This window comes from Mus caroli, chromosome 16 (assembly GCF_900094665.2).
Source record: "Mus caroli chromosome 16, CAROLI_EIJ_v1.1, whole genome shotgun sequence".
NCBI lineage: Eukaryota > Metazoa > Chordata > Mammalia > Rodentia > Muridae > Mus > Mus caroli.
The window spans coordinates 28,612,549-28,620,959 of NC_034585.1; positions in this window are offsets into that span (position 1 = coordinate 28,612,549).

Genomic DNA, 8,411 nt, shown 5'->3' on the forward strand with positions numbered 1-8,411 from the left:
GCCTCTGCTTCAGTTCCTGTCTTGAGTTCCTGCCATGACTTTCTTTCATGATGGACTGTAAGCTGTACAATGAAATAAACTTTTCCTCCCAAGATGCTTTTGGTCATAGTCTTTAGCATACCGATAGAAAGCAAACTAGGATGGAGGATGGGGAACTCCAGGAAACAGTCCACTACGGCCTCCTCATCTCACTAGGGGTCAAAATAAATGTATCCAGGGCTTAAGAAAAGGCACAACAGAAAAGTTATAATAAAATCCCACAGTGCTTTGTTCTCTTTGAATAAAAATAAACTGGCACTGTCCTTGTAGTGATAAAAAAAAACCTCTTTCTAATAGATTCAGCCTCGTGATGTAAGAACAGGCAGAAGGTTCACAGAAGACGTCATTAGGCATTGGAGATTAGGGATGGTATGTGTGTGTTAAAGAAAGCTCTAGAAAGAAAGGGAGAGAAACAGGAAGGAGAGAAAAGGCACCTTGGCTCATTTCCCTGTAGCCTTTCCATTGCTTCCTTCAGTGGAAAGAGCCAATTCTCCTTACTGTTTCTATGATGGAAAAAGGATGTGTGAGGGACAGACAGGACATGGAGCATATTCCAGGATATTTGATCCTGTCTAGGCTCCCAGAGTTAATGTCTCCCTGAAGGGGCCTCATTGGGACAAGATACGTATATCCGGTGCCAGGACGGCGCACACACAAGACAGTTTATGAGCCTTAAAACAATTTATTGTTCCACTTATACCCAAGTGAGCAAGTACACACCCATATGAATATGAGCCCAGTTGCTAATTTGATAGTCTTTATTAAAGACATAAACTAGATTCCACTCCTCACCACAAATATTTCTGGAGTTCCTACTATTCGCCAGCACTAAATGCGCCCCCAGGGGTAGAAATAAATCAGCCATTAAATCAGCCTTGTTCTCAGAAGAAACTGGAGAGTCCAGAAGGGGACAGATGTTCAAAGATGCAGTCATTCAACATCCAAGCCAGAGTGCACAGCTAGCTTTCTTTCTCTGTTTTGTTTTGTTTTGTTTTTTTCCCAAAGGAAGTTTGTGGGCAAACTTGTCTATTATTTTTGATCCAATAAGCCACTTTATTTAACAAGCTAGCACTTGTTGTTTAGGAACTTTAAAAAAAAAAAAAAAAAGCAACACCACCTTGCCCACCTGCCTGGTAGGTTCATGAGGGCTGGGCCACTGTGTCTTCAGTGCCGGTTGGGAGCCTGGTTTAGTGAATGGTCAAGGAAGATATGAGTTGAGGAAATGGTGTGGATATGAGATGCAGAAGGGATGGAAGATAAAGATCTGCTTCCAAATGAGCCTACACAATAGTGCAATGTAAAATTCCTAGGAGAAAAAGCAAAGTCTCTCTTACTCTGCTCTGCACACAGGAAAGACAGCATTCATTATTTTCATACTGTGATAAAACACCATAGCCAAAAGTGACTTATGGGGGAAAGAGTTAATTTTCACTGCCGGTTCCCGAGGGATAGCGATCACTAGTGGTAAGGGATGCACGGTAACAGGAGGCTAGAGCTAGAAGCTGAGAGAGGACGTTTCAATCATCTACAGGAAGTAGAGAGACGGAACCGGAAGTAGGGTGTGGCTACAAACTCTCAAAAGCCTGTTCCCAGTGATATACACCCTCCAGCAAAGCCACAGCTTCTAAGGGTTCCAGTGGCCTCCCCAAACAGCACCAGCAGCTAGGGACCAAGTATTTAAATGCCTGAGCATGATTGGGGCATTTCTTATTCTAGCCATCACAAAGATGCAGACTGAACTGTGGGCCTCAAACCCGCCCGGCTCACTGAACTTGTGGCTTTCAAACCCTGAGCCATCACTTGGCAGAGACCTTGGTTTGTCTCTTAGTACCCACTTCAAGCTCCTCACCCCGCCATCCCCGCCAGAGTCTAGAAAGTTCAGGGTCTTCCTTTCACAGCTTGACTGCTACCTAGAGACAACCATATGATAATTCTGATAGTTCTGGCCACTAAGCTTGTTGTCAGAAGTCTCTAAGGAATTCTTTTTTTTTTTTTTTTTTTTTTTTTTGGCTTTTTCTCCCTTTTTTCCTGAACCAGACCTGAGGTATCATGGGAACTGTCTGTCACAGCAGCCTCTGGACCTTGTCTTTCAGTCCTGGGCATCAGTCTTAGGCCATTGGGTGTGGTTAACACATGTGCCACCCCCAAGACCCATGGCTTCTTGTTCTCCCCATCGTTCAGCTGCTCCAGTTGGGTTTTGTTACTCGTACCTGAACACAAAGGTGATATGTGGGATGCCTAGCATTGCCAAGCACTGGAGCAGTTACATTTACCAGCCACCACCCAGTGATGAATGGATGACATCTTTTGAGCACTTACATTCTCAGACACACTTCTGTTATTCACACAAATCAACCCTTGCTCTCACCATATCATCAACCCATCTTCCAGACAGAAAGTCAAGTTCCAAGAGACTACAGCTGGCGCTCGCCTAACAGGGGAGTTCTTTCCACCACCAGACACTCCTCACTCTGATCTCTGCAATGAAGTTAGTATCTGTCTTAGATACTATCTGTGAAGAGACACCATAACCAAGGCAGTAAAAGAAAGTGTTTCATTCAGGACTTCAGAGGGTGAGTCCGTGACCATCATGGCGGGACCATGGTAGCCGGCAGGCAGGAATAGCTCTGGAGCAGTAGTTGAGAGCTTACAACTGTTCTGCAAGCAGAAGGCAGAGAATTAGAGACTGGGCTGAGAATGGGCTTTTGAAACCTCAAAGCTCACCTCACCGACACACTTCTTCCAACAAGGCCAGAACTCCTAATCCTTCCTAAACAGTTCCATCAACTGGGAACCAAGTATTCAAATATTTGCGCCTATGGGGCCCATTCTCATTCAAACTACCAGTCTCAAAGGACATCTCCTGACCCTGCACCATCACCACCTCCTGGGATTTGCTAGAGAGACACATTCTCCATTCCCATCCTAGACCCGCTAAATCAGAAAGCCTAGCAGAGGTGGCCATCTGTTCCTGTTGGACTTGTGGCCAACAAGTCCCTGCAATTATCCAAACCCAGAGGAATCTGTCCACACAATGTCATGGGTGAGTCTTCCTGAGCTGAGTTGTCTCAGCCCTGCCTCAGGCTGCATTCACTCTTTTGTTACTCCAGGATCTCTGGTCTCCTTTTCCCAAACGTCAAGGCATCTTCTCCATCCCACCCTGGGAGGCCCAACCTGGAGCTCCCATCTTTCTTCTATTTCTTTCCTCTTTTTGAGGATTTGTCTTAACTTGATTAGAAACATTCAAGAGATTAGTGAAGCACACTTTTGGACATATCTATGATTCCATCACAAAAACCGTCGGATCATGAGAGTTCTGACCTAATGAACAGGTCAGTCTCTAAAACTGAATATCATTCAGCCCAAAAAAGGAAAAAATTCTGGCACATGCAGCCACATGGGTGAGCACTGGGGACTGGAGTGACATGAGCAAGACATGAGACATAGAAAATGTGTGTCCCAGGCTAGGGGGAAGGGGGATTGTTGCTTAAGTTGTGGAATGTCAGTTTTGCAAAAGGAAAGATACCTGGAGACTGACTGCACAACAGTGTGGGTGTATTCATCTTACCTGGACTGTAAACTCACATGTGAAGATTGTGAACTTTATGCTAAACCCCTTCAACCACAGTAGAAACTTTCAAAAGAAAAAAAAAAAAGTAATGCTTGTGTCTTAGTCAGGGTTTCTATTCCTGCACAAACATCATGACCAAGAAGCAAGTTGGGAAGGAAAGGGCTTATTCAGGACTGGAACTCAAGCAGGTCAGGAAGCAGGAGCTGATGCAGAAACCATGGAGGGATGTTCCTTACTGGCTTGCTTCCCCTGGCTTGCTCAGCCTGCTCTCTTATAGAACCCAAGAACCAGCCCAGGGATGGCACCACCCACAAGGGACCTTCCCCCTTGATCACTAATTGAGAAAATGCCTTACAGCTGGATCTTGTGGAGGCATTTCCTCAACTGAAGCTCCTTTCTCTGTGAAAACTCCAGCTGTGTCAAGTTGACACAAAACTAGCCAGTACAGCTTGCTTGAATTTCATTATACTATTATACTATTCTGTCTTTACTTCTATACATCTGAAACTTTCTATCAGAAAAAAAAAACCCTAAATATATTCTATGGATGTATTGGTTACAGTTTTCCAGAGAAATCAAACTAATTGGGTAGACACATAAGACCCACGAGAGCCTGGCCATCGCTCCCTGATTACCCTTCTCATTCAGGGGCAATACGGCTCTTTTAGTCCTGGCTTTTTTGCCAGCATTCAGTAGGCATGTGTGGTACTTTTCATGTGACAATGCCTACTTCTTCTTAAGCTTATTTCTAGCCTTTAAAAATTGCTATTGGAGGGGCTGAAGAGATGGCTTATGGGTTGGGAGCACTGATTCCAGAGGACCCCAGTTCAATTCCCAGCACCCACATGGCAGCTCACAACTGTCTATAACTCCACTTCCAGGGGATACAACACCTCACCTCACACAGACGTACATGTAGGCAAAACACCAATGCACATAACATTTTTCAAAATTATATAAAAAAATACAAACTATAAAAGTTTCTATTGTGTATTGTGATGGTGAACAGCAGGTGCTAACTTGACTTGAACTAAAAACTCCCCAGACAGGGAGAGGAACATCATTCCTGGGCATGTTTGTGAGCATTTCCAGAGAAGATTAGCATTTAAAGCCGTGGGTGAGTTTATACGTGGTTTCTCCCCTACTCATTCATGTGTTAGAAGCTTCGTCCCATTGTAGGTATGTAGCAATGCTAAAAGATGTGGTCTAGTGGGTGGTTATTCAGTCCTCGGGGGTGTTAGCTTCAGAAGGAACCCATGTAGTTCTCACGGCCCCTGCTGTGTTCTTCTGGGAGAGGTGTTACAAAAGAGCTCTCTGCAGACAAACACTGTGAAGACAGTGGGAGATTAGTACTTGGGGATGGGGGAAGGAAGGCTGTAAACAAAGCAACAGGTCTGTGCTTGTTGTTCGTGGTGTGCACATGTGTGTGCACTTGCCTGGAAACTGTGTGGTGTGCACACGTGTTGACATGGACTGGGAGGGAGTTCCATGATGACTATGATAGGAAGGCCCTCCATGGGGACCAGAGAAGAGGGTTGAGTGTTGAGAAAGAGAGAGTGAGTGTGGAGTTTAGTGGAGCTAACCCTTTCCCGAGTGTTGGCCATGTACCAGGCTCTGTCCTTTTATGAGTTTCTCTGACTATTGGGATGGGGGAGACACACTGAGTGCAAATGATAAATGCATGCTTTCATGTTTTAAAGTAGCTGCAATATCACATGTGCATTTGATTACAGATGGTCAAACTGATTGGTTTGGGTTCAGTTTTCGAGGTGATGGGTAGCTACAGAAGGTCATTGAGGTCACAGAAGGTCAGTGAAGGTCAGTGGTCTTGTTAGGCATCACATCTGATACTGTGAAGAGGATGGGTTAACTGGAGAGAGAGCTGGAGCAGAACAAGACCTAACAGAAGACGTTAAGATGGTGGTCTGGAAAGGAAGTAATAGATACCTATGTAAGGCAGAGTCTGGAAGAAAGGTAAATGGCCCAGCCCAGCAATGTTGTAACGGTAGCACTGTTGGTATTAGTGAGTTTGGCTGTGAATATATCGCCAGTGAAGTATTCTGGGAGACCTAAGAAGTATTCAATAGATAGCTAGATTAAAGAAGGCTAGGAAACTTGCCTCTTAGAGATAACCCCTCCTCCAGCATGGTGGGATACTGCGCATGGAAAAATAAAGGGATGGGAGACCTGCATCCCAACAGAGTTTGGGTACACTGCCGTGGGACCCGGGCATTGAATAGGCCACAAAACCCCACTGGCAGGGGGTTGGGGGGAGGCACAGTTTCGGCTCCCACTCTCAGGTATCACAGACCGCTGGGTAACGCAGGAGAGCCAGTTTTGGGGTCCCTGCACAGAAGGAAAGAGAAGTAGAGGGCAGCCATGGCCATGTGGAGAGAGGGCGAAGTAAGAGACAAGGAGAGAACAAGAGCTTAAGAGAGAGAGGAAGGACCAAGCAGCCCCTTTTATAGTGTGCTGGGCTACCTTGCTGTTGCCAGGTAACTGTGGGGAGGAGCTTACCTGGCTGTAGCCAGAACACCAGGAGCTTGTGACATTGTCTAAGTGATAAGCCACAGGATTATAGAGTTGAGGAGTTGTGGTGGTGTCAGGCGCTTGTGTCTGGGAGCATAGCTTACAGTTCGGTCCCTTGTAGATTTTTCTACTGGGTCTCCCGAGTAAGCCTCACTTGACCAGAACACAGACTGCCTTTCACGGTCCAACACAGCATGGCTCACTGTAGTGAACAATGTCTATAGACATTGCCTCCTTACCCATTGTCCACTCTTTGCCTGGAAGGCCGCCCCCCTCCCTAGGTCTCTGTCCAATGTGTTCAGCCAATGTGGAGTAATGGAAGGGCTTCTATGAAGGACTAAGCATTTATAACTGTAGATCTGTGGACTCTGTTTTTCCCTGGCCAGAGCTTACAATTATTACACTGTAATCGGAAATAAAATTCTAGAAACAACAAAATATAAAAATGATTATAAATTACACAGTCTTCACAAAATATAGAAAAATAGTATTTTTAAAAGAATTTATATATGTATGTATTTAATGTATATTAGTACACTGTAGTTCTACAGAGGGTTATGAGCCTTCATGTGGTTGTTGGGAATTGAATTTAGGACCTCTGCTTACTCTGGTCAACTCCCACTTGCTCTGGTCGTCCCCACTCGCTCAGTCCTTCCTTGCTCCGGCTCAAAGATTTATTTATTATTATAAATAAGTACACTGTTGCTGTCTTCACACACACCAGAAGAGAGCGTCAGATCTCATTTTGGGTAGTTGTGAGCCACGATGTGGTTGTTGGGATTTGAACTCAGGACCTTCGGAAGAACAGTCAGTGCTCTTACCCGCTGAGCCATCTGGCCAGCCCATAATAATGTTTTTTAAATCGTCTCAGATATACCTTTATGACTCTCTCTTCAGCTCTTGCCAACAGACACTCCACCCCTCAGATGAAACTTTGTAAGGCAGGAAAGAGCAAAGTTACAATCCAGTCTTTAATAGATTTGGTGGAAATTCTATTTTCTTTTACCACTGACCATCTAGAGCTGTTGCAATTTACATCTCATTGAAGGGTCTCACTACAGAATCCTGGCTGGCCTGGGACAATCAAGTAGACCAGCCTGGCATCAAACTCACTGAGATCTGCTTGCCTCTACCTCTTGCCACCATGCCTAGCAATCATGTGAACTGTCCAAGCTGTTTTTAAATGTGGAAAGACCTCTATCATTTCCTTCATATGGAACAAAGGTTTCAGAAGCCTTTCTTATGGAGAAACTGAAATACTCTGAAATGATCTGTTGCCAGGGTTGTTAGTGTCAAAGTCTTGGCTTTGGCAGCCCTTACAAGCTAAGCTGGGCCACCTGTCTTCAACACGCCAATCGAAGAGACAAACAACTAGCAAAGCAGAGAAAAGAGACTTATTCCACGTGGCAAGACTAGAGACAGAAACAAAAAGGCCCAAGGACCCCCATATCCATGTTGGAGTCTTGATTTGAGATTCAGGTTTAAATTTATTTTATGTGTCTGAGTGTTTTCCTGCACGTATGTTTGTGTACTATGTGCATGCCTGGTGTTCAAAGAGGCTGGAGGAAGACTTTGGATCTCCTATAACTGGAGTTATGGATAACTGCAAGTTATGGGTAACTGGGAACCAAGCTCAAGTCCTGTACAAGATGACAAGTGCCCTTAATGCCCGAACTATCTCACCAGCCCAAGGTTTAATTTTAAATAGAAGGCAAGAGATATGTATTGCTAAGCAGTCCTAGTCAAGGTACAGTCCTGCCTATCACTGACCATTTTAACCTAGGCTGGAGTCTGTCCTGTATGTCTGTCTGACTGTCAGAACTGTGTGAAATCTGTTCCTGGAAGACAAACTCCTCTGCCTGACACCAGGCCTTTTAGACTTTCCCTTCCTCCCACATGATATTCTTGGGGAAATTCCAATTCCTTGGAGACCACTACTCAATAGTCTAATAGCCAGAGAAGCACACATGTCTCTTTTTAGATATCTTCCTGGCTGCCAGGGTGGTGACAGCAATACTTCTAAGCTAGAGTGTCTTTGATGTTCCCAGTGGAGTGGCACATGGTGAGTTTTCTATTTCGGTCTTATAGAGGGTACTCCGGTCTCCATACTTCCTTAGGTGGTCACATGACCATCTGTAGCCTCTCAGACTGACTGAGATCATATACCGGCCAGCATCTCTCAATGGTGCTCTCATTGTTCCCTTGACACACATCTCCAATGGAAGCCTCCTCCGTGACATTTCCTATCAGTTTCCAGGAAAATTAAGCTCAG